The sequence below is a fragment of the Lagopus leucura genome, unplaced genomic scaffold, assembly GCF_019238085.1.
Source record: "Lagopus leucura isolate 7727_CA_CO unplaced genomic scaffold, USGS_WTPT01 Super-Scaffold_100157, whole genome shotgun sequence".
Taxonomy (NCBI): domain Eukaryota; kingdom Metazoa; phylum Chordata; class Aves; order Galliformes; family Phasianidae; genus Lagopus; species Lagopus leucura.
Window position 1 is genome coordinate 43942188 of NW_024962334.1, and position 24997 is coordinate 43967184.

A 24997-nucleotide genomic window follows, 5' to 3' on the forward strand; every position below is an offset into this window, starting at 1 on the left:
AGAGGAGGAATGACTGGGAAAGAACAGAGAATGAGATATGTAATTAAAGGTGGCTTTTATCTCCATTCGAGTCAAAATCACTCTGGATAAATTTAGTTTCATGTGTCCAAGTAAAGCAACAGCAAGAGGAATAAGTCAACATTTGAGAAGAAAAAGTGATGTTTTTATGCTAAACAATGTAATAAAAACAAAGCAATCCTGTTTCTCACTTCTTCCATGCAGTTACTAAGCTGAATTGTCTCCAAAAATAAAACTTGTCAGTGGCTCAAAAAGGTATCACTTGGAGCCTGGTAATGTCAGCTTCTGCTCTAAAAAGTGGGTTTGCTTTAATGCCAGTGTGTGATTCTGTGTTTATTACTTCTCCATGGTTTCCAACTGAAATGGACTCAGGTATTGAGTCATTGTCATATGGGGCTACTCCAGTCTCAAAGAAACTTTTGAAGGAGACAAAAGAAAAACAGAAAAAAAGTGTGCAGCCAATGTGGCCACAAACCATTCTGCAGACTTACATGAGTTCTTTTCACTTCCATAATCCTTCCTGTGGTAGTTCAAGAGAGGTTACACAGTCCTCGCATGAGCCAACATGATATTCTAGAGACCATATAAATTTAAATATCATTCTTGCTGGAGAACTTATTTCTCAAAGCCAAACATCCTCATTGCAAAATACCATGTGGTGCTGGATGGCTTTGGTCTATCCCTTGAAGTCCCATAGGGGCCAGGGAGTGTTGAGCAAGGTGGCCTGGCTGTGGAAAATCACATTCATCTCACATGCAAGCAAATACAAAAGCTTCCAGTTTCTTGCTTCCAGCCATGCAGGTATGCATGTTTAAAATTCTGTAGCTTGTATTCATGTTTCCCTTTCTTTTTCCCCTTTTCATCTCCCTTTCCTCCTGGAATTCGTTATGGATCACATCCCACATCACAGCCTGGTTCCTAAATATTTTGCCAGCGGCAAAACTTCATACATCTATATGTTGCTTCCATAAATCTTCCATAAGTTTACACTCACTAATTAAACTAAGTTTAATTCCATAAGTTTACACTCACTGCCTACAGTGTTTCTGAAATGAGTTGCAATGAGATATCAGCAGGAAGGGGTCCATGATGAAAAGTACAAGGAGAACACAGGTGAGCACAGGATGGTGCAGAAGCAGTTGAGGTGCCAAGGAGGAGAAAAGGGTGATAAATTTAGTATAGATCCAGCCTGGTCAATGCTTTAATATCCATATCCTACATCAGAGATTGAGTATTGCTCAGAGCCCATCAGCCAGCCACAATGTGCCAATATTCATCTTGAGCAAGCACTACTTTGTGGGTTATCAGGGACTGATCCTGAACTCTGATTCTGGTCTCAGTTTTCCAGCGCCAAACTCTTGGCGTTGTAGGAGACCTTGTCTTTCCTTTTTGAGGGGAAAACACTGCTCCCCTAGAAAAGGGGACAGAGATTTTAGCAAGTCACTGACAGGCTTGTAAGATTTGCATGGAACTACAAAATGACGGTTCAAAATCTGATGGGCTGCATAAACAGCCTCTGGTTTATGTGATCTACAAGACAAGTCTACTCTGCAAAGTAAAAGTACCATTTCATTTCAGATCATAGATTATTTTGTGTGGGCAGGACTTTAGCTGCAAATCTGAAGTAATTTTGCAGCAAAGGAAAACAGTTTGTAGCCTTAACTATTTTCAAAACCACTGTAGAGACAGGAAAGATACTCCAATGGTAATCGGTGCAAAGAATGCAATGAACCATTCATTGTCTGTTTGCCGTGCGATTGTCTTGGCTACGACAGTAATAAAGTGCCTTTGTCACTAAAAGAAAGCAATCTTACTGAAATAAAAATAGGAAGCCAGAAATCTGTGGATAAGAAGGTACCATTCTTTTACACCATTTTCAGATATGCACTCCAAACTCTTTTCTTGAGTGATATACATTACAATTTAAATGATTCATATACTGGCTTACTCCAGTGTTTGCTCAAGCTGTATTTTCATTTTTAATTTAAATACTAAAAATACTTACTGGCAAATGTACTGATAGTGGGTAGGCAGAGAGTACAGTCAAGATTTTGGAAGCTGTTGCCAAATCACAGCTTCTATAAAACATATTAGTAGTGGAAGAGTGAAGCTATTTCCTCACCACCACCATAAATGCAGGATTACATTCATGCCATGATTTCAGAAAGAACTTGATTAAAGCATTAAGTCCCAAACTAATATATATTCTTCAATAAATCTTCTCAGCACGGTTCAGTCACTGTTTGTTATTTATATGTAAAGCATTTCCATGGTAATCTGAGACAGCTTACCTACTTTTGTTTTTGGCTTCTGTATGATAGATGAAAAAAACAAATTTATCTCTGGCAACAAAAGTATTATCAATACTTTTCTGAATATTAATGGACTTAGCAAGGTGCAATTTGGTAGATCTGTCATGGTACAGATATCAAATGCAAATATTTCCAGTAAGCTGTCATTCAGACACTTGTGTTTGCTCACATAACTTGTATTTTGAGTCAATAATTTTCCTAAGTTAACAGGAACAGATGATATTCCTATGTATCATTTAAATGTAAGTACTTGTTTTTTTTTAACAAACAATATTTTCTGAATAGTGCTTTATTTTCAGTCAATATATAACATTCCCTCACAACTACTTAAACATAAGAAGCACATTCCACATTCGTTAGGTGCTCTCAGCCCATGGGTCTGGTGTTTATGAATGTTGTATTTCACGTTTATCTCAGTAACACACAAGTATGTGTACTGCTCCATGTTGATGAGATTCTCCAAAGCCCGTAAACCCCTACCAAAGTAATTTTCTACCACATCTGCAGAGGAGCTGTGTGACAGAAATAATAATCTTTTGCTGTTCGATTATATTCACAGTACCAACGTAACTCTCCTGACTGGATCAATTAGAGAAAGTACTGCCAGTGAACCATCCTACGAATGTGGAATGTTTACAGCTTAATAACTTTTTCTTCCTCTGAAAGTGGCTGTGGTGTTTTGCAGTGAACCTATTAAAGAAAGCAAAAACAAACCAACAAATATATCCCTTGCAAATGCTCTGAGATCAGCTGCTTCGCCAGAAGACTTTACAAAATGTGGTCCACTCTCTCCTTGAAAGCTTTTCAAGCTACCTCAATCAAGAGCACATTTCTGGCTGTGGGTTTGCTCCAATTTCCCAGGCCCGTAACCCTGAACCTAAACTGTAACTACTGAATTTCTATCAGGCATTTATAAATGTCATGTATCTTTTAACTGTTAAGCATTATAAAACAGCTATACCATGAGCTTTGACTTCACATACAAAAACAAGACAGAATGGGCATATTAACAGTGTTCACGCCAAATCTTCTCCCTAGATTTGACCATTCTTCTACTTCCCTGTTAAGTACACAGCCTAATCCCTGTGTCTAAGAGACACCCTCCTCCATTGCTCTGAGCAGAGTGTAATATAAGGAGACATATTAGGGAGTCCTGCAACTCTTTCCTAGGTAGATTACCACCAGCTCCTAAAATGAAGTGTGAGAAATGCAATACCCTCTTTTATTGACTAAAACGTCAATCAACCCATGGGGCAAAATAAGTTTGGTTCAGAGCATTCTTCTTCCTTTATACCAATAAGTAGTGTGTAGGGAAAATAGTTGCACTCATTTTTTGCATTGTGAAGCCATTTTCATAAGATAGCTCTATGGCCTGCTACCCTGCAGAGTGGAAATCATTTAAAGACAGATTATTCAAAACTAAACACGTTCCTGACGAATGAACATAGCTTCATTCTATCCCCATTATGGTCAGTGAAATCTCATTACAGACTGTGATAATGGAAGCAGAAAGTCATCAGCTCTTATCCAAATCCCTGTTGAGTCAATAACTCAGGATTTCCATGAACTTCAGGAGTATGGACAAAAAGTGTCACTACTGCAGCCACACAATTATTGCATTCATGGTTAAACTTAACCACTTTTAAATGTACAGAAACTCTTATGAATGTTCTTTGCCAAAGCAATAATGAGATTTATGTTTGAGAGAGCAAGAAGAGTTCCTGCTCTCCATAATTACACCACTTTAGCAAAGTGTTGACAACAGCACATGGCTTGACTGTCTCTTTATGTCTTCTTGAAGGTCAGCAGGGACCACCTGACCCTCTAGCAGAACAAAAGTCATTCCGTTCCATCTGGTTGCTCTTCTGCATATTCCAATAATTAGTGTCTGACTAAAGCCTGCCTTCCAGAGAGGCATCCAGTCTTAATTTGAAGGCTGCGGGAGAAAGCAAAGCCACATCTGTTAATTTGTGAAATGTTTTGCTTTCTTCACTCCCCATTTTCTAGTCTGCCTACTCGTTGGCCATGAGGGCAGCTCTTGCTGGAGTGCCAGTGCTGTTTGCGAAAAAAAAGAATAAAATAAAATAAAGCCCAGCAATATCTACCCATACTGGAAATTCTATGTTATAGGAGTTTTTAAGTGAAAGTGACAGCTGTGTCTTTCAGAAGCTTTTATCACTCCCTAGCCTCCAAGAACATATCCTGCCTAAAAACTTCCTGGCTTTACAAGGGTTACATCTACCCATCCTCCCCATTCTGAAAGGGCATGAAACAAACCAGTCCTGAATTAACAGCATTGTTAAAAGAAACATTTAGGGTACTATGGATCCAGTGCATAGTAAGTGGGAGTTTAGTTGAAATTTACAAAAAACAAAAAACCATCTGCCTGAAACGACATCTGGCCACCTGGCTTAGAGATAGTTAAAGTTCAAAAAATTTACTGAGGAGCAAAACCAGCAGTTAGAATGGGAAAATGCCAGAATATGAAGTTAGGCACTGCCTGCATTGCTTTGCCTTCTATTTCTTATGCTCCAGTGTCAAGTGCTTGGTTTTGTTACAGGTGGCTAAGACCAAGCTGGATCTCCTAGCTGAACTGACCTGGTGTCCAAGGAGTGAAGGAATTCAATTTTTTTTATCTATTCAAACTAAGACAGTAGCAGAAAAGTGCTCTCCATACCTATTCCTTGCAATGAACATCAAAGGACCTGAACAGCTAGATCACAACAAATTGAGAATGCCTGAAGACATTGTCAAGGGAGAGAGATGATCTAGTAAATGCAAGAGGGAAAAAATATAAAGGGGCTTATTTTATTTCAACTTGTATTTGCAAGAAGGTTTTGCATTACTTAGACTACATTCTTCTTCAACCCTCTCTGGGACTCCTCATTCCAGAAAAAATCATTGAGCTAGGCATAATATCAAAATATCAGACTTTGCATCAGAAGGATAAATTCTGGCAAGAGGGGTTTGCAAAGAAGTGACACTGACTTTTCAGGACATATAAAAAGAACACAAAAGAATTTAGAAAAGTTGTGTCCATATATCAGCAAAGACCAGGAAAAAACAATCAAGATTTCTGGCTTTGAAATAATAAATAATCCCTCAGCCTGGCTAGTTCACAACTTGCCTTTGTTCCATAAAAATTATTCGGTTGAGGAACATGGTGAGAGTGTGAAAATTTCTTGAGCTCAAAACCTAAGTACTCCTTTCTCTGTTATGATATTGGACTGAAACCTGATTGCAAAATGATAAATCTAGAGTAAGTAACAAGTCTGGGTGTTAATATATGCCTATGTACAAAGGGAGCAGGGAAGGATGAGGGAAGAAAAATATAGGAACAGTAAGAAAAGGAAAACAAAATAAATAAATAGTCATGCAGAGCCAGTTTCTCAGCTAGGGTAAATCATTGTTTCTCTATTAAGGTCAATACATCTAGACAATTTTTATGCTTAATATAATAGCCTTTTGCTTTATCCGTGGTAGACCAATTTCATTTAAGCCTGTGCCAATTACTCTCAAAACTGTCTGTAGGCAGAAGATATCACACTCACTCCACAAGGCTTCCCTAGTATAGACATTTTTGAAATAGCATCATTTCATCCAGGCTGAAGCAGATCAGTGTATTTTTGACCAAGGAAGTTAATACAACCCCCAGTCAAAATGTGGCTTGTGAAAGGGCCCTAACACAAAGCAATGGAGCAAGATTTCTGCTGAAGGCAATCTCATATTTTTTCTCCTGCTAAATTGGTTCCTGCAGCTGTAAATTACACGTGAAGGTCTTGCAAACAACCTGCTGCTTCACATTTTCAAGCCAGACTACTTTTTCCAATCTGTATGGCATTTTACCCTATGGGATGCCGTCTCAAACTTGAGAGGCTGTAGGTGCTTTCAGGAGGAATATAATAGATATTTAAATAACTTTAAATATCTTTCATTATTATCAGTACGCTATAATATCACTGGAATATCTGAAATTAAGTGGGATAGCTTAAATGCCTGAAGTTCTGTTACAGATGGATGTAAAGTCTTCAGGAGGCACTCATGGGGAAGATGAAAGGTATTGCCTTCTACATGAAGCAGGAGCTCAGGTACTGAGCTTTTGTATGAGACTCGATGGGGAGGGTGACTTCTTGGGGTCTGTATAAGAGGAGGAAGTAGTGAGGTTGATATAAGGGTGAGAGCATGTTGTCAAACAGGATGTGAATGAGGATGAAACATTTGTGTAGGCAGCTCAAAGAAGTTACATTACACACCCTGAATTTTATACAATTTCATGGGACCAGATGTCCAAAATTATTTTGTGTCCAATTATTTTATGTCAATTATTTTGTGTCAAAATACTTGACCAATTTCATTACAGTCCACTTTCTACAGCCATTGAAAAGCCACAGATCATAAGAGGTAACCAGTGACTGTAGAAAGAAAACCTTCATTTCATCTTCAAAAGCAATCAAAACAAGAAGCTAGTCACTCTCACTCCAGCTCCTGAGAAAAATGCGGAACCATTCCTCAACACAAGTGAAAGAAGATGACTGGAACTAGTCAGATGGATCAGAGATGGATCGTGCCTGATTCATCCAATTGCCTTCTATGGTAAAACAGATGGATTTGTGGACAAGGTGAGAGGAGTAGATGCCATTTACCTCAGATGGTTTTCAATACCATCTCCCACCATATTCTTGTAGTCAAGTTAAAACGTTAGGGTCTGAATGGGTAGTCAACTAGCTGGATAAAAACCTGGTTAGATGATTGACCGCAGAGTATCATAGTTAATAGGTTATATTTCATCTGGCGGCCAGAAGTCAGTGGGTTACTGCCCGAGGCTATTTCAGGGGACATCCTATCCTAATTGAAACTTGGAGCCGCAGTAACTCTTTTGTTAAACTGGTTGAGATTTTTGCACATGCACTTGATCACACACAAACACACTGATCTTTGAATTACACTTTTACCCAGACATCAATAATGAAACATCTGTTATAATGGGATGAACTCAAGAGACATTCCAGCTTCCATTAAACTGAATGAATACTTCAGTGTCTTTGCTGAGATGTTCTTGGAAATAAAGCATGTTCTACATGAAGTTGTTCACAGAACTGAACCTGATATTTGTTTTGTTGTGTTTATGTCATGAGAGCTCCCTATCAGGAAAAGATGTACATTGTGAGTATCTACATAATGGGTGCTCTCCAAAAGGATCATTACAGGCTGTACAATAAATAGCATTCATTTAACTCCTTTTGTGAATATATAAAGTTTAGAGACAAACAGAGAAAGTAAATTAAAGCACAGAAAACCACTGCATCCAAATGAGTTTATGAAACCAGCAGGAAAAAAAATCCAACCACAAGATAATGGGAGAGTATCTTGTAGTGAAGTTCCCCAGCTCAGCAAACTCTTAAAGCATATCCTCAATGGAAAAAAGGACTCGGTATGCTCCTACACGCTTTGCAAAGTGAGGGCTACAAGATGTATTCTAAAAGGGTCACAGTGTGAGATGTTAAAAATCTCACTGTGCCAATCTGACATTTCCCGATTTGATAACAAGGAGCCCCTCAGCTCATCTGCTGAGACCCCAAACCAGGAGGCCATGTTGAGTCTGTTTTACCCACCCTGAGCAGGCTTTCTGGGGAATCAGTTTCTCCAGCAACTGTCTTCATCCAACATTTGTTCTTGGTTCAGTATCCAATTTCACATTTGCTATTATAAAAGACGTGCAGCTGGACCAACTGTTTCAGACCACTCCATGTCCATCACTTCACATTATTTATCACTCCCCACTGTTACTGTCATCACTAATCTTTATCAGAAAGATTTTTATGCTTTCTTTCAAAGCATTGACAGAGCTGTTAAACAGCAGTCTTCACTAGCATTTCACTTGCCTAGTAATGATCCTCAATTTACAGGAATGTTTTGAGTTCTGCTCATTAGGAGCTTTTAATCAATTCAATGTACCTGTGTTGATTTTCTATTTTTGTATATGGAACTAAGGCAAATGTTTTAGGAAAGTCTGAATCCATTAAACTGATAGCATTTCCCTTGTCAACACAGCTTGTAAAGCTATCAAGTACAGTTAGCCTCTTTAGTTTGACAAGATCTATTGCCCATGATCCTAGGTAGATTAGCATTAATTGCATTACTGTCTTTTAATTCTTTATCAGCCAAATCCCAGATTGAACATTCCATTATCCACTCTGGGATCAGTGTCATGTTGAAAGAGTTGTAATTATCCAATTCTTCCTATTTATCCTTTAAAAATGTTGGCATATCCACCTTCCTGCAAATTCCTGGCCTTGCTATCAGTCAGTTTTAACAAATCAGAGAGTAACATAAATAAAATAAATTCCTGGGGGAAAATTATCCACCTCTATACTTTAATGATGCTTTAACTTTTAGAATTGCCTTAGCAGATGCAAGGAACATGAGAGCACATGTATGTGCAGCAAGATGAGTATGACTCGTCCAGCAAGAGAGCAAGCCACTGAGTACCAGCAACCCCAGCAGTCTGCCCGCTGGAGGTCCCATGTACAAGAATGTCCCAGCAGAGTCCAGAGCTGCCACTGGTACCAGGGTTCTCCACAGAAAGAGCCTTTCTCAACACGGGCCAAGTTCTATGATCAGTTTGATATATGAAGAACAATGTTTGAGCTCCTGAGAAAGGCACATCTTCCACTTCCTCTGGAAAATCTAGCTGATATGGAGATGTCTGATGATTCTCTTAAATCCAGGCTGTGTAATTTGGGATTACTGCAGGATGAGGCAGACAAATCTCTGGAGGACTAGTCAGGGAGCGAAAAGTCTGTCATTCCCCAAGGGAAGCAGTTTGTATCTGGCACGGTTTTCTTACCAGGTGGTAAACAGGGTGGCACCAGGCACTGGAGTTTTATCAGTAATCATGCTAAGAATCATTTCTTTTGTGGTGTTTTTGTTTTTGGTTATTTCTTGCTTGCTTTGCATTTAGTTTATTTGGTTTATGTATTAGCACCATGTGAGACACATAGTCTTTTTTGTTGTTGTTTTTGTGGTTGGATTGTTTTTTTTTTTTGAAACAGTCTGTCAATCAACAAGAAAATCAAAGAAATACTAATCCCTTTTCTCCACCACACCAATTCCTAATTCTTCAGGAACAAATCTTCAAAAAGGACTGAAAGCCAAACACTATCAAAGATGAGGCCAATGGGGTGTTTGAAGTTTTAATTACATTACTACTGAATCAGTCACCTACTAAATTTATCTCCCTGAAGTAAGAGCAAGATTGTTTGAAAACCACAGGATAGATAATAAATACTTAGCATGACAGTATGAATTAGAAAAATGTAAATGGTTTGATTTACACTTTTTAATAAAAGATCTTATTAAAATAAACGAATCTTTTTGAAAGTCTCATAATTTGTTTTGTTATTTACTAAACACAGAGTTGACAAATCATTAATTCTCTTGGCCCTGCACAGATTGCATTTGGTTGCATCCAACCAATTAATTCTAAACTTGGAAAGATATCTGTGTTTGGCACTAATTTAAATTAAGAGAAGAGGTACAGGCAGATATACCAGATATTGCTTTGCCATGAGATGCAGCCTATCCATTCCCACAGCACTTGGGAGGAACAGGATAGTACATAAAGCACCTTTGCCAGAGGCTGATCAGTGAAGGATTGCTTGAGGTGTTTCCAACAGAACCCTTCTCCCAAATCCCAGACTTCCCATATTCCTCAGCACTGGAGGTGTTTAAGGTCAGGTTGGATGGTGACCTGGGCAATCTGATCTAGTACATGATCTAATGGCTGGCAGCCCTACCTGTGGCAGGGGGTTGGAACATGATGATCCCTGAGGTCCCTTACAACCCAAGCCATTCCATAATCCTATGAAGTCAGCTTAGTGGACTTCTTGTCTGTAAAATATAACAGAAACAACAACTTTGAATAAAATTTTCAGTGATATATGTGTTGTTTTCTTGCTGTTGTCATTTTCTTTTGTTTGTGGTGTGTTGTGTTTTTTTTTTTAATATAATTCACAAAGGTTTAGGAAATATTGAAGTATGAGATGACTTTGCAGTGAAAAATGATGCATTCAGGAAATGTCAAAGCAGAATGTTTGCTACCCTCAAAGTACCTCCTGAGATGTGCAGGGGGTAGCCATGTGTGATAGGAAGACACAGGGTGGCTTAGAGCATTTTATTTGCTTTGAGCGAAATGCTGTTGAAACTGATAGATTCCTGTTGATCTTATTTTTCTTCTCCATTTGGGTAAAACCACCATTTATTTTTTTTTTTAAACAGAAATCACAGTACTAGGAAATTTGAAGTGGCCCCATCACTCATCTTCTCTGATGGTATATAGGGCCCTCAGAGCAAATCCAGGAGTTTTAGTGCTTCATCTACGGTTCTGCTTTGGCTTTCAACTGCTGTTAGCCTAAGTACCCTGCAGACAAGGTACTGAAGAGGGATATGTAACATATACTGAATCCTTTGCATTAAAAAAAGGGCTCACATCTTTTGCAGTGCAGCATTTTCTAATAATATACTGAAATTGCCTCGTCCTGGAGCATAGATGCCAACATTCACAGAATCACGGAAGAAGATTCCTGCACAACTAGCTGCTATAACCCTGAGCACAAATCCCAACCATGTGTGCAAGCTCATTTTGTCCACGGAAATATTCATGCAGTTTATGAATACACACACACACTACATTCCTGAGGCTTCTTAGCAGCACTGAGCATCTTCCTATTGTTTTCTTGTGTCCTTAGGTAAGAATTACTAAATAGGCGCTTCATTTAACTGTAACTGAAAGCGGATATGAAAGTAATAGGTAACAGCAATTTAAAGTAAGAAATTCAAAGCATCTCCATTAAAGCATCACCATAAGCATCAGAGCAATGGTTATGAAACAAAAGCGCAGCACTTCCCTTCTTAGCTGTTCCTTTGTGAGAAAGGAAATGGATCAGGGAAAAGACAGAAAATCTATATCTATTTTTTTCTAAATGGCCTATTACATCTGACTAACACCTCCATATCATACTATCAATTTTATAGCTTAGCCTATTGGATTCACATAAATTTTAGATCTGGTTTTACTCGCTGAAGACAACTCATTGTGGGCAGAAACCTGGTGAGGCCATATGGAGGCTATTTTCTTGTCCTTCCTGCTCATACTCTTCTGCACGTGTTTGGATATACAGCTCACTTGCAGATGAATTTGACTGCTTCTTTACTAGGATTTGATTTGCTCAAATATAGCAGAGAGAGTGGGATCAGCTGTGGTTCTTCGGAAGTCTGCTGTGAAAAAAGGGTGGAGAAGGATGTATCAGGTGTCAAGAGCATTAGCAAGGGATGGGAACTCAGTCCACCAGCCCCACCGTGTCGGGGCACTGTGGCAGGATTTGTGATTTGGGCATGGGGAGGAAGGCTGTGTGCTGCAGGAGTTCCTGGGCAGCACATCACTGACGTGGCTCTCCAACAGTCACCAAACTGTGACAGACTCAGGGGATCTTCAGCTGCCGAATGAGAAGTGCTTTCAAATGTCTGAAAGAACTCAGAATTCAGTTCCAAAAACTAACTCTTCATACTCCAGATCTATTGAGATAAGAATGAAAAGCAAAATCCTGTCGGAAACTGGATTGTGTTCTCAGATACTCTCTCAGTGGCAAGACAGGGTCTATTTTTGGTGTAAACAAATTGCTGCACATACTTCACATGGTTTTAGAAACAAGCACTTTGGCCTCATTGACAGCTTGGAAGCACCCTCTTCACCTCCGAAGTAAAGATATCATGGGGCAGCATTAGTCACTTTTTCTGCTGCAATGATCTTAAAATAAATCTCATTAATAGAAACCTGTATGACATTTCGCTATGATACATTTTGATGCAGAAAAGGAAGAGAAACAGGAATGTGGGCTACCCCAAAGCTGTTTCTCACACATAAGTTGCCATCAGATTTGCAACTGGAAAACACTGTGATAGCAGAGCCCTTGATTCACTTCCCCCAAAAAGACTCTCTAAACCATCACATTAAGAACCTCACGCTGACTTAAGTATAAGAAAATGCAAATTCTTCCCTCTGTGGAGCAACACAAATAGTTCTGTTTGAGTTCTGCTAGGAGATACAAAATAGCAGTATTGGCTTGGGGGAGACATCATGAAGAATGTTCTAAAACATAACTCTATTTTTAAAGGTACAGCTGTGTTCTTTTTGCTTACAAATACACTCCTACTAACAAATTCTGTCATGTTGAGAACTGATAACTCCATAGTGCCCCATGTTGATTCTGATAGAGAGTAAGAAAACGTACCTACCACCATTCTGAAGTAAAGAAACCAAGCCATGGAAGAGCAAAATTTAAGAATCTTTGACATTTTTGGTCACCTTTCTGACTGTAGGCTTGACTCGTGATACACTTTCATATTTCTTATCAATATGGTCCCCCCAGAAAACTTAAGTACTAATGAAGTCTGTGAGAGTAAAATGTAGAGTTGTACCCTGAGTCCACAGACAAGCTCTGAAACTCCTGGGCAGCCTGTAGCTGTCTTACTGCATAATCTTCCTGTGCAACCTCTTTTCATATTCCCATCCTGTAGGTTTGACTGCATGTTTTGAAGGTTGGCTCCCATGTAATACAACTTCTACTGCATCCAGAAATCAACAGAGTTTGAGAAAGAAATGCAAGAAGCTTCCAGAGCCTCCACCTATGTCCCATCCCAGCCTTGCTGTCACCACCAGCTCTCTTCCTCTTGATGACATCTAAACACAAAAACTAAATCGTCTCCTCAAGTTACAACCTTTACCTCCATCACCATTCCTCCACTGGAAACATAATAATGGGAAAAATATATATGTATCTGAGCAAGAATTTAAGATGGTCTCTAGAATGAGTCTCAGACTTACACAGAGACAAACAGAATTGAAAACAGGCCTGTGAAAGCAAATTGAGGAAGAAACATTTTCTAGTAGGATCTGGTGAAGAACAACAGCAATACAACGGAAAGGACAGAAAGAACAAGCCACCGTAAGGGTATTGGTGAAGTGGCACCTTGCCGTCTAGCAGGCTGGCTGTGTCATAGAAAAGTACCACAGCAAAGAATATGTCTGTGACAGGCCAAGGAGGTCACTGGAAGGTTCAGGAAAGTTCACGGTGGTCATTTTCACTGGAGTTTCAGCAGAACAGGTGATCTCCATGGAAACATCCAAATCTTGTCAAATTTGGAAGAAAAAATGTCCATTGGTATTTTCAGACCATCTCAGAAGGATAATTAGGCTCATTAACTGTACCCTTGTACATCTAACCTGAGTTCTAAGTAGTACACTGGTAAACAAAATGCCCTCTGACTCTAACTGGCTTGACTCCAGCTAAGCTCTGCTATTCACCCCGAAACTGATGGCTTGTCCTTAAAGCCTGCTGGTCTCTAGTACTCCCCACACACTAGCTGACATGGCTCAATTTATGAATATTTTATTATCCTTAGAAACCAGGTAATAGGTCTCAGGTTTATACACTGGCATTTCCCTGTTGAAATAAGTCTTAACTAACCCTCTGCCCAAAAGCAGAAATACCCCATCAAACTAAATGGGGACCATAATTTCCCTGGGATACTCCACACAAATAGTGCTGGTCTGATCCTGCTGAGTCAACTTGCAGTTCTTTTTCTTGCTGCAGAAGAACGGGAGGCCTTAGCTGAGGCTCAGTTGCCTCAGGATCCATGAACCTGTAATTAATGCTTTGCTCCCAGGTCTATTTTCAGTTGTTAATGCTGCAAGTGGTTCTTCAGTCTTATCTGCCCGTTTAATTACACTACAACAACATCCTGAGAAATAATCTTTTTCCTAGGATATTACTTCCAATTTACTTGCTTTAATTTGGGAACAGGTCTCACCAGCACAATTTTTCTAGGTGTGTTACCCTGATAATAACACCCGCAGCCATTGAAGCTGCCAGTTTCTGTGGTGCCCTCAAGGGTGTCTGGCTCTCTGTCAGATATTTACAGTTGCAACAATTTTCCAGGGATGCACATAGCAAACTGAAGCCACTCATTCCAGGCAGCTACATATGTTGAGTTTTCAACTGTAAGATTTGAAGTACATTTATTTTATATTTCCAGAAAAGTTGTGCTCCAATGCTGCTTCCAAAACATAGTGTAGTAGCCATCTTTCACACAGTCCCATGCCTCAGACTTGCTTGCCAATTTCCTGTTAGAAAAAGTTAATGCCCTGATACTGCCAGGTTTAATGTTTTGACACTACTGCATCAACCACTGCCCTTGAAACAACAAAAAGGAATATTCAGAGCAGAAAAAAAAAGATAATCAGGGAAAAAAAGATTTAGAAAGGTATGGCTCACATTCACTAAGACATCACTCAACGTTTGTCTTTATGCTCAAAGGAATCTGTGTTACAATTTATATAGTTCCAAAGCAAATGTCTAAGTAATCACATATATCATCCTCTAAATTGCCCCTCATTGTTAACTGACTGAAAAAGGAGATAAAGTAAGACAAAAAACATCCTGCCTTCGTAAGGATTAGCTCAGGTATTTAGATTAATTCCACTCCATTCCTGTTTAAATTAAACAGGTTCCAATGCTTCCCTCACATTCACAGATATATCTGTGGGTGGAATCAATTCTCCTTTGCAGATACCCACTGGCAGCTTAAACAGCCATGAGACATTGGACAGCCATTTGATACCTGACAAAGGTGAATATAACATACAAATTTAGATTCACTTCCCTGTCCTTCTTCCCTATCTCTGTGTCAGAAATACGGGAATATAGAATACTGATGGGGACATACTTATAGTTAACAGTGTGTTAAAGGCATATATTTACATTATCTATAAGAGATTGCCACTACTAAAAGCATGTGAGAAAATTATACTGAGCAAGTGTCCTTTATTCAAAGTAGAGCTTCCCCAGCACACATTAACATTCAAGCCTGGTCTTTGTTGTGTATCCAAATGGTGTATTAGCACCAGTGTGCAGCAGGAATAAGGAACCCTGTGTGTTAGGTGAATCTTTCACATGCCTGTCAGTACATCTTTTCACATCCTTTTATCAGAATGGGGTTCTTCCTGTGATCTGTCAATAATAAGCAAGCTAGCTTTTATCTTTTTTTTTTTTTTTCCCCCAGAGGATTGTTTGTTGGAAATCAAGATAGACTGAAATACAAATTGTGAGACTCAGCATCTATTTCTAGACTATTTTCACTGTCTGTGTTCACGTAAGGGCTCCAGTTCACCACGTTCTTTGTCTTCAGCCAGTTCCATCTACATGACATATGAAATTGCTTTTTTTATGCTTAAAAATACTTGGAAGATACTGTCATATTCATTTCTTTTATAGGCTCCAAGCATCTCCTTAACCTTGGGTGAAAAGCTGAAGGATTCCTTCAGAAGAACTGTTGTATTTCTGCCTTAAAATAATTAGACTCACAAATAAAGAACTGTGCCCTGGCAATCAGATAGTGTTTCTCTATATGCAAACCCAGGAAACAGGCGAAGGCCTCTGTGGCCTTCATGACTCTGTCTGTTGTACATTTGTTTATAAAAATGAGGCTGAGGAGGCACTGCGTTGCTCCATCTGTGATTTTTCATCCATAGTAAGTGATTTATCTGACCTATTCTGGAGATCTTCTTTATCACCAGGTGAAGCATGTCATGATCAATAGTGTGATTCTTCTCAAGCTAAACTGACGTTTAAAATAGGGCAGGTGAGACTCTCCCTAAAAACACCTATTTCTTTCCCTTGATTAACACCTAAAGTTAGGTGAGCACCTAAAGTGACACCTGAAATTAGGTGAAATCAATCCTAGGAAAGAAAGCAAAATAGTATTTTGGGAAAACTAAACACAGCGGTTCAGAGCCTGAATGAGGTATAAAACACAGTCTTAACTTCTATTTGTTGTGATATTTCTGTCACATTGAACCTATAGTCCACAGAACTCATGAAGAAAACCAGGCATTCAGAGCTTTATATTTCTGTTGAAAGGCTGGTGGAAGAACAGGCTCTAAAACTGTCTTTCTGCATCATAAAGAACCAATAAAGGGCACAAACTTGTTTTTTTCTCATTTTAGCATTGCAATTCACCATAAAAGGGAAAATCTTCCAACAGTGTAGATAGCATCCAGAGTTCATAACATCACTCACTCGCTGTGAGACTTAACAGAACAGTGTCATCTTCTCTAACACTTTATGGCAACAAAAGAGAACTCATGAAAGAGAACTCATGGAGAAATAACTAAATCCTAATGAAATTACAAAAGACTGCAAATAAAATTTCCAACAACAACCACATTGTTCCTACCCTAAACACTCTTAATGAGGTTTGCACAATTATACTCTTACTTCTTAAGGCTTTGTTCCCAAATTAAGATCTTAGCATGTGGGATATGTAATTTACTGATCTACAGCTGATCAAATATTTGTCATCTGACAGCCCAGGGAAATAGAGTGGGAATTCCAAATATGTGTTTTACTTCTGTTTTTGGCTCTCTTTTATGCTCCATTGAGTGGCAAAGCCTACAACAAGGGCTGACAGTGCTGAGAGCTGGTTACCAAGATAAATAATGAAGAATGAAGAAGCCACTAGACAAACACACTCAGAAAATATGTCATTAAATATCTTCATGGGTTTCTATTCAGTTGAGTTCTTGCAATTAGTGTGATGCTGTCTCTAATTTATAATCAAAAAACAGTGTGAGTGCAGCCTAGTGTGGGAACTTGTCCCTGCACAGTCAGAATGAGGAGAATTGTGCTGCATCATTTTTTGTATTGTTTTTGGGTTATGGAATTTTACTTATTTTCTTTTATTCCAACAAAAAGTTACAGCCTTCAGGAGAAAGATAATCTTTTCCCTCAGCTGCTATCTGTTACTTCCACGATAGCTTTCTCTTGCCATGGGTTTTGCCTCAATGGCATCGACATTGCTTTAGTCCTTGATAATTTTTCATCTAATATGAGCATTTTCACAATGCAATAACAAAAATGAAGTTCAGGAAGCATGAGTCTACATCCGCTTCATCTGCACCAGTTTCATAGCTGCGTAGCACAGAGCCAATGGTCTGTGATGATTCACTTCTTGCATTTATGAACTAGAGACGTGGCTTTCTCTTCTGGGAAAACTACTCCATTCCTGTCACCTAACTGTTTTTCCCCTAAAAACACTTGCAATTTTGTTGCGTACATCCATGCAAATATAACAGGGAATATGACATGTAAATGGAGTTAATATATTACCTTCTCCTATTGCAGGATGAGTTTAATTTGATGTCACTTTTTTTCTCGCTCTGAAGATTCTTCCTAGTACTACTGAATCCAAAAAATGAAGAAAAAAAAAAAGTAGAATACATGTATGCTGGTGTGTACTGAAGATTCCCCACAGCTGTACCTGAGAAGCATGAAATGACAGCAAGACACAAGATGATAGTTTATCTGCAAAAAAAAATCTTTCTGGTCTGTTTTTTTGTAGCTTTACAATGCTATATGGTACAAGTACCAAAGGTTGTGGCTGATTTGCAGTTGGAGGGTGAGTAGTTGTTCAGATCTCCTCTCTCATCCTACAGCCACCGTGCAGGTAGGAGATGTCTGAGACTAACAAATAATCTGATCGACATGAATTAGATAGCAATATCTTTCACAGAATCATAGATTCATAGAATCACCATGGTTGGAAAAGACCTTCGAGATCATCCGGTCCAACCATCCACCTATCACCAATAGTTCTCACTAATCCATGTCCCTCAACACAACGTCTAAACATTCCTTGAACACCTCCAGGGTTGGTGACTCCACCACCTCCCTGGGCAGCCCATTCCAGCACCTGACCACTCTTTCAGAAAAGTAGTATTTCCTAACATCCAACCTGAATCTCCCCTAGTGCAGCTTGAGGCCATTCCCTCCTATCACTAGTTACACGAGAGGACAAACATCACCTCACTACAACCTCCCTTCGGGCAGTTACAGAGAGCAGTAAGATCTCCCCTGAGCCCCCTCTACTCCAGACTAAACAGTACATTCCCAACTCATGATCTTTCCCAGCAAAGTTGCTCATGAACTAAGATTTATGAAAAGAGTGATTGCATTCCAGAATCCGGAGAATTTCCCATTCCTCAAGCTATCCTTCACTCCACTGTTCAAGGCTGCTATAAATGGATTTGAACTTCAGCTTCCCTGAGTGAATCTGCTAAAACTGTGATTTCATTGAATTCAGTGAAAGGGGAATTATATCACAGATTTCAGTTAACAGCAGTAGTTTATTGGAGCAAACAGTGAGATGAAAAGCAAACCATACATTTATACTGAGCAATGCACTGGATCTGGTTCAAATTTGCACAGTGGAAGCTCTATGTTTTAACAGACTAAAATGCACTTAGATTCACTCCTTACAGGAGCAACAAAAATCCACAACAGCAGGGCTAAACTCCAAATACGGCTTCAGAAAAAAATGAGAGAGCTTATTAGGAAATTAAAACATGCAGCTAAAGGAATTAAATCCTTTTACACTATATAGACTACCTTAGGATGCCAAATGGAAGTACAGCACCTGTGACTATCATGCATTAGAATAGTTTGAGAAAGGATAAAAGAAAACCTGTGATGACACAGCAAAGAAAAAGATATCAGAATTAAGAAAGCATCACTCAAGATACTGAAAGTCTACCCAAATTTAATTTAATAAAAATAGCAATAGTGAAGTATCACAAACTCTGTTTAAAATACACCAAAATGAAATAGTCAGGTGAACAGTCTGAGAAGCAATTATCTGAAAAATTAAAACAATATTTTATTCTCCCTACACACTGCAAGAAAAAAAGCTTGCCTGAAGATTCTGTAGTGCCACTGATGACACCAGTAAACAAGGAGCAGCTGAATGGTAAAGAGCTGATGCATGCTGAGAGCTTCAGCACTGCTACTGGACATCTCCTTGTGAACTCAGAGATGTGGATAAATGACCTCCACTCCTCCCTGCTGCACAGCACAGCTCTGAATTAGTCACTGTTTGGGCATGCTTGACATCCAGGTCCAGACAGATTGTTTCTGCTTGTATTGATTTATCAAATCAAGAGACACAAAGTCACTGTATGAAAATTCAAACACAAATATTTTTAGTTTGGCTGTAGGAAAGACAAAGCATTTCTCTGGGTTTGTCCTCCACTGAGCTGTGTCTTCTCTGCAGCAGTGACAACCACAGCTGCTTCTCACTGCAGCACAGATCATTCACAGAACAAAAATCCACGTTACTTTAAGGAAGGCAGCCATACTGAGTACATACAGAGTAGCCAAAGCAGTAATAAAGACTGCTGCTGTGGAGGACTACAAACCTGCCCACAAAGCAGCACACACTGCTGTCTGAGAGAAAAATGAATCCTTACAGTCCTATTTGTTCCTTGTGCAAGCCAAAGCACTGTCTTGTGGAAATGTATTACACAATGCTGAGAAGTAGAAATCTCTAGAGCACTGGACTCTGTGCAATGTTACTTTATCTTTGGAAAATCCTACTTGCTGCACATCAATGCTTTCAACAAAAATGTATCTGACAAATGGAACCACAGCCAGAAACTCCTTCTGGTTTTGGTTTTCCACATACAGTCACATAAATATTTGGAGCTTCTGCTAGTGACCACACATCTCTTGATTTGATAAATCAATGTAATCAGAAACAGTATATTGAGTCTTGCATATCAGGTACACCAAAACAGTCAACACATCCAAAATTCACCAGTTATTTTACAGTGAAAGGGCTCCTTTAATTCTCAGTAAGTCTCTTAGCCACATTCTTTTATAAAGCCTGATATTGAAATGATTGATAATGAAACAGAGGTAGAAAATATTATCGTCAATATTTCTACATGGAGAGTGCTAAAGTATTGTAATGTTGGGCAGCTGCTGAGACTGACTGACAGACTTATCACCCTGGTATGAATGTAGCAACTTCTTTTTTAACTCCACAGTTAAAAGTACAGGGTTTGTACAGAAGACCATCCCTCTATCATCACTGGGATGTGAGGCACATCTGACTTAGAGAAAAATTCTTGCAAGGAGAACTTTTCTGTAGTTCCATGCAGAAGGAAAATAATTCCTTGTTTCTGCACCTACATCTCCTAAGTGGAGCTGACATCACTGTACAGCAGAGATGTGTCTTTTTTTTCAGCACTCTCGTGATCAAAACATGAGCAGGTGACAGCTCTTGAGCAACACCCCATGTAGTACTGGTGCTTTATATGGACCAGAGCCTGACTCCACAGCTTTCTTTGGTGACAACATTATTATTTGATATAAGTACCTGAGTTTTTGCATGATGGAAATTAGTGGTACAATCTTTAGATCTGCACTTCACAGCGGACTGAGAGAACTCATGCCCACCAACCTGTTCCTATTTTTAAGCATTCCTATGACAGGTATGTAGTGGAAAATCACTTAGTATTCAAAAGTATTTGCTTAGCTTCAGGGTCCCCGATTAATGCTATCTCAGAAAACTGAGAAAAATAATTTAGAGTTAATATATATTCTTTCTAGCAAATAAAAATATACGTACACTGTTTAAGTAAAGAAAACAATTTTTTCTGTGGGACAAACTAAGATAGCTTCCTTCAACTAGACTATGTTAGCTCAGAAAAAAAAAAAAAAAAAAAGTGAATGCTCATTTGAAATCAGTAAAAAAAAATTCTGTTTTCTCCTTTCAGGTGTTTTTGTTTGTTTTTATTGGAGAAACTTTTCTTGTACTATATATAAACAACTGGTTTTCTTTTTCTGGATATAGTTCTACACCATCTTTCATAGAGACTAGAGGCAAAAACCAGATTTACCACTAAGATCTCTATCTTAAAGCAACCATGAATATATTGTTCCAGTCAGCATTCACCAAGAGAATGAATTCTTTTTTGTAGGATCATACCTCCAACAATAGTTCTGGAAACACAACCCAGATGTTACCTGCCTACCAAACAAGATTTGTTCTTATACTAATACATGAGCCCTCTGGATCTGATATCAGCCACAATATATTTTTGTTAGTCACACTAGAAATTATCTGAATCCTCAATAAACAGATGTCCTTTAAATGCTTGTGAATAGACTTGAACAATAGGTGGACTATGGTCAATTTCTTCTAAGTTAAGATACGGTCTTTTCTCCTGTGTAAGAAACCATTACCTTCCTCTGTATGACTGCAATGAGTGCTTTCTGTCTTTGCTGCCCGAACTATTTGACCTCAGCTTAAAACAGTGAGGCACTGGCACATCTTGCCCAGAGAGGTGGTGGATGTCCCATCCCTGGAGACCCTCAAGATCAGGCTGGATGGGGCTCTGAACTCCTGATGGAGCTGTGTGTGTCCCTGTTCACTGCAGGAGATTTGGACTAGATGACATTTAAAGGTCTCTTCCAGCTCAAATAATTCAATGCTAAACCAATCACAGACAACTATGTCAGAACCACTCTCAGCATTTCACTCTCTGCAGTGTAACATCAGCATTCACACAGCACTTTGTATGCCAGCTGGTACTTGTAAGGGTCTCTTCAAAGCTTTGGTCCTTGCTGGGATTTACTCCCAAATCCACAAAGGCAGTTTAGTAAATAATTCCATCAAAATTAATGAGTGTCAGATATCAATATGTACAATTCATACCAATAAAGACTTGGGTTTTGGCCCACACACTGGTGTCATTCAGAGTAAGGAATACGTCCCTGGATTAATTTTATTTAATGAGACTGAAATTAAGGTTGTTTTATGATAAAAGTTAAACACTATTCGTCCCATTACAAATCACTAGTCCAAAATAAATCTGGTAAGAAGCTGATCTCTTCTAAAGGCTGTAAGTTCCCAGAGGCAGAATAATTAAATTTTCCAAAATACTTATTATAATGATGTTTTGTCCTGAGAGCTATCCTCTCGGGACCAATTATGACTCATCCTAAAGCCAGAAGCAAAAATGTTTTTCAGTAAATCCTGTTGGAATGAGTACCAGCTGCTCCACACAATAAAGTAGCTCTTTTCCCATTTTTGAACATTTTAGCAAAGTTATTAAAAGATGCTCTTAGTCATTTTTCAGCTTTCTGCACAAAGTGATTGAAGGTTGTGCCTAGCAATTAGAGATGGGATATGCAAAAGTATTCTCAAGGTGAGGCAATTGAGGCATGGGAGATTGTTTAATAAGAACATAAGAATATGTGGTTTGCAACAGACAAATTAATATTTTTCTGCACTTTCTGACTGAAAGAAGCTGCAGATTAGAAAAATAGAACAGAACAACAGAAAGGAATCAAAGGATCCAGTTCTGATTATTCTAGCCATGGTTATGAGCTGTAGCTCATACATATATTTCCCATGAATCTGAGGCCCATGTTCTGAAAACCACCAGGGTGTGTCTGTGTGGACCTGGCATCCACATCCTCCTTCATACTACTGCAAGACAACTGGAGCTAAATGCCATCAGACTAGACCAGAAATCTCCCTATATTTATGATGATCTACAAATGAATCATATAGTACTATAGTAATCATATAGAATCATATAGTAACAGACTGAAGGCATCACAGTCTGGCATGTACTGTATTTAGATTAAAGAAGAGCTGCCTTGACATGTCCTGGGTGACTGGCTTGGTTCTCATCGCATTTACTTCACCCAGATAGCTTGGAAAAGAGCAGGGCAATGTAGTAGCCACAGGTCTCCAACATTCAATTATTTCTTTCCATAATAAAATACACAACTCATTATTAACTTGAATATGTTCAAGAACAAGCATTAAACAAGCTAATTTCACAGAGAAGTGAGAAGCTTCAAATCCTTTATCAGTCTACATCCAGTCCGTCATCCAGTCTCAATGGCAGGTTTAGTTGTTAGATGATTCTGTTTAATTTACAACACAAGTTTAGGGACAAGAGTAATTTCATGGCTAATAGTCTTCCCGTGAGTAGAGAAAACACTTTCAACTGTCAAGAGTTATTACAAGAAGTGTTTTCCCAGCCAAAAATTACCTTAGCTTTTTATTCATTGTGACAGATCTCCTCTCTGTATCAGTAAAACTTTTACTGCAGAGAAAAAGATATTGGTGGGCAATTTCTCTTGTGATACTATTCACAAGGGAAGGATTTATCCATCAGCTTGTATTGTGAACATCATCAGCCAATCAGCAATAAAAGGTAAATCGATTACATGAGCCAAACAGATCAATACAAGATGAAGCAATTAATTTTGCTAAAGAAATTTTACAGGATATCATCTGCCTAACAAGGAGCAAACACAATGACATCAGTGTTTTCCTGGGGTTAGAAAGACCAGCTATAAGAAATAATTGCGAGTAATTACAAACATCAGATTTCAGAGTTTACAATGATTAAAGCATTCCAAAGATTGATCGCTCCTGTTAAAAGCCATTTTTTCAACAACCAAAGATTACTGTGAGCAGGAAGAAGGAAAAATATCCCATTTCCATTACCCAAAATTCAAGCCAAACAGTTGAGAATCATTATTTTGAGTTGACAGAATGCATTCATCTGAGAGAAGCTCTGCTCAGACTTTATCAAGTCTGTTATCAAAGCCATTTCTATCCCTGCAGAGCTCCAACCACCATATCACAAATATTCTCACCTGGCTTCAGTTGTTCCTGTCCAGCCTGGGAAATCTTAATATCAAAGGTTTTCCTCATGGGAAAAGGCTTCTGCTCAAATTATCAGCTGCGGAATCGAGGTCTGTGTGGAGCTGAATGTTATTTTTACACCAGGTGTCAGGTACAGGCTTGCCTCTGAAAGGCAGCAATGGCTAAACTTCTCAAGCACACACAGCTGCAGCAACTGCATGACAGAGTGTCCATATGAATTTATTCACCTTAATTTGTCAAGTAAACTGCATGATAAACTGACAGCCTATTCTTCCAGAGCAGTATCTGTTTATTTAACTTCCCATAAATTGCTCAAACATTTCTAAGGGACTGGTCTGTTCACAATGCTATCTGCACTGGGTCAGCACAGGATTACATGCAGACAGCGTTCTGGTAACTTTGGATATAAAACATAGCATAAACTGCTGAAGAGGGGCAGCTCAAGCTAAAACAATTTTGTCATCAGCCCTGGAGGCCTCTATCCCATTTGGGACAAATCTGAAATACAGCTTCCTTTCCCTCTTCGCTATTCCCTCAATGCCCTTAAAAGATCATTTGAGTTCTCCTCTACCCAAGAAAGGGCTAAAGAAAAGCTGGAGTGGCCTAAAAAGGGGCAGTTTTAATAACAGTAGATATGCAGCTCAAAGGTTGGAAAGCTTCAGAGTGTGACTGATAAGCAATTAAATACAACACTAATGAGCAGTCTGCCTGCTGTCCATCAGAGAATTAATGAAGGTCTTCATGGGATACATGTGGTATTTGTAGGGAAAAGGATGAGCAGAGTGAGAAACTATTCTAATACAAGATTTAAAGACATACACTGTGAATACTATGCATGGTTAAGACTGAAGCTAGTATATGTGCTAGGAGTATGGGTAAAGTAGTTAAGCAATAAAAACAGGCACAACAGATGCTTAATGAAAACTGTTGAGGTAATTTTCTCATTACTAAATGATGTATAAGGGGTTGGCCAAATATACAAAATGAGGAAATGCAGCTTGGGTTCTTTGAGATTGGTGCTAGGGGGACTCTTTACTGAGGATCTCTTTGCACAGGTTTTGATCCTGATTTTGCTTATGCTG